The following is a 2,500-nucleotide window of genomic DNA, read 5'->3' as shown; positions in this document are numbered from 1 at the left end:
TATAGCAGGGACGGTGCTGCCTCTCGCTTCGCTCGCTGTCCGCCGCTCGCCGCTCGCTCGTGCAGCCAAAAATGGCCAGTTTTGGCCCGTTTTTGGGCCGTTTTGGCCAGTTTTTGGCCTGTTCTTGCATTGCGCGGTGACCGTCGAGAGCGGAGCAAAACGTCAGCCATCTCAGCACCCTGGAACCCCCCGGGTGGCACAGGGCTGGATGGGGCTTTCGTATAGCAGGGACGGTGCTGCCTCTCGCTTCGCTCGCTGTCCGCCGCTCGCCGCTCGCTCGTGCAGCCAAAAATGGCCAGTTTTGGCCCGTTTTTGGGCCGTTTTGGCCAGTTTTTGGCCTGTTCTTGCATTGCGCGGTGACCGTCGAGAGCGGAGCAAAACGTCAGCCATCTCAGCACCCTGGAACCCCCCGGGTGGCACAGGGCTGGATGGGGCTTTCGTATAGCAGGGACGGTGCTGCCTCTCGCTTCGCTCGCTGTCCGCCGCTCGCCGCTCGCTCGTGCAGCCAAAAATGGCCAGTTTTGGCCCGTTTTTGGGCCGTTTTGGCCAGTTTTTGGCCTGTTCTTGCATTGCGCGGTGACCGTCGAGAGCGGAGCAAAACGTCAGCCATCTCAGCACCCTGGAACCCCCCGGGTGGCACAGGGCTGGATGGGGCTTTCGTATAGCAGGGACGGTGCTGCCTCTCGCTTCGCTCGCTGTCCGCCGCTCGCCGCTCGCTCGTGCAGCCAAAAATGGCCAGTTTTGGCCCGTTTTTGGGCCGTTTTGGCCAGTTTTTGGCCTGTTCTTGCATTGCGCGGTGACCGTCGAGAGCGGAGCAAAACGTCAGCCATCTCAGCACCCTGGAACCCCCCGGGTGGCACAGGGCTGGATGGGGCTTTCGTATAGCAGGGACGGTGCTGCCTCTCGCTTCGCTCGCTGTCCGCCGCTCGCCGCTCGCTCGCGCAGCCAAAAATGGCCAGTTTTGGCCCGTTTTTGGGCCGTTTTGGCCAGTTTTTGGCCTGTTCTTGCATTGCGCGGTGACCGTCGAGAGCGGAGCAAAACGTCAGCCATCTCAGCACCCTGGAACCCCCCGGGTGGCACAGGGCTGGATGGGGCTTTCGTATAGCAGGGACGGTGCTGCCTCTCGCTTCGCTCGCTGTCCGCCGCTCGCCGCTCGCTCGTGCAGCCAAAAATGGCCAGTTTTGGCCCGTTTTTGGGCCGTTTTGGCCAGTTTTTGGCCTGTTCTTGCATTGCGCGGTGACCGTCGAGAGCGGAGCAAAACGTCAGCCATCTCAGCACCCTGGAACCCCCCCCGGGTGGCACAGGGCTGGATGGGGCTTTCGTATAGCAGGGACGGTGCTGCCTCTCGCTTCGCTCGCTGTCCGCCGCTCGCCGCTCGCTCGTGCAGCCAAAAATGGCCAGTTTTGGCCCGTTTTTGGGCCGTTTTGGCCAGTTTTTGGCCTGTTCTTGCATTGCGCGGTGACCGTCGAGAGCGGAGCAAAACGTCAGCCATCTCAGCACCCTGGAACCCCCCGGGTGGCACAGGGCTGGATGGGGCTTTCGTATAGCAGGGACGGTGCTGCCTCTCGCTTCGCTCGCTGTCCGCCGCTCGCCGCTCGCTCGTGCAGCCAAAAATGGCCAGTTTTGGCCCGTTTTTGGGCCGTTTTGGCCAGTTTTTGGCCTGTTCTTGCATTGCGCGGTGACCGTCGAGAGCGGAGCAAAACGTCAGCCATCTCAGCACCCTGGAACCCCCCGGGTGGCACAGGGCTGGATGGGGCTTTCGTATAGCAGGGACGGTGCTGCCTCTCGCTTCGCTCGCTGTCCGCCGCTCGCCGCTCGCTCGCGCAGCCAAAAATGGCCAGTTTTGGCCCGTTTTTGGGCCGTTTTGGCCAGTTTTTGGCCTGTTCTTGCATTGCGCGGTGACCGTCGAGAGCGGAGCAAAACGTCAGCCATCTCAGCACCCTGGAACCCCCCGGGTGGCACAGGGCTGGATGGGGCTTTCGTATAGCAGGGACGGTGCTGCCTCTCGCTTCGCTCGCTGTCCGCCGCTCGCCGCTCGCTCGTGCAGCCAAAAATGGCCAGTTTTGGCCCGTTTTTGGGCCGTTTTGGCCAGTTTTTGGCCTGTTCTTGCATTGCGCGGTGACCGTCGAGAGCGGAGCAAAACGTCAGCCATCTCAGCACCCTGGAACCCCCCGGGTGGCACAGGGCTGGATGGGGCTTTCGTATAGCAGGGACGGTGCTGCCTCTCGCTTCGCTCGCTGTCCGCCGCTCGCCGCTCGCTCGTGCAGCCAAAAATGGCCAGTTTTGGCCCGTTTTTGGGCCGTTTTGGCCAGTTTTTGGCCTGTTCTTGCATTGCGCGGTGACCGTCGAGAGCGGAGCAAAACGTCAGCCATCTCAGCACCCTGGAACCCCCCGGGTGGCACAGGGCTGGATGGGGCTTTCGTATAGCAGGGACGGTGCTGCCTCTCGCTTCGCTCGCTGTCCGCCGCTCGCCGCTCGCTCGTGCAGCCAAAAATGGCCA

The sequence above is a fragment of the Musa acuminata genome, unplaced genomic scaffold (genome assembly GCF_036884655.1).
Source record: "Musa acuminata AAA Group cultivar baxijiao unplaced genomic scaffold, Cavendish_Baxijiao_AAA HiC_scaffold_444, whole genome shotgun sequence".
NCBI lineage: Eukaryota > Viridiplantae > Streptophyta > Magnoliopsida > Zingiberales > Musaceae > Musa > Musa acuminata.
Note: the sequence above shows the minus strand (reverse complement) of the source record.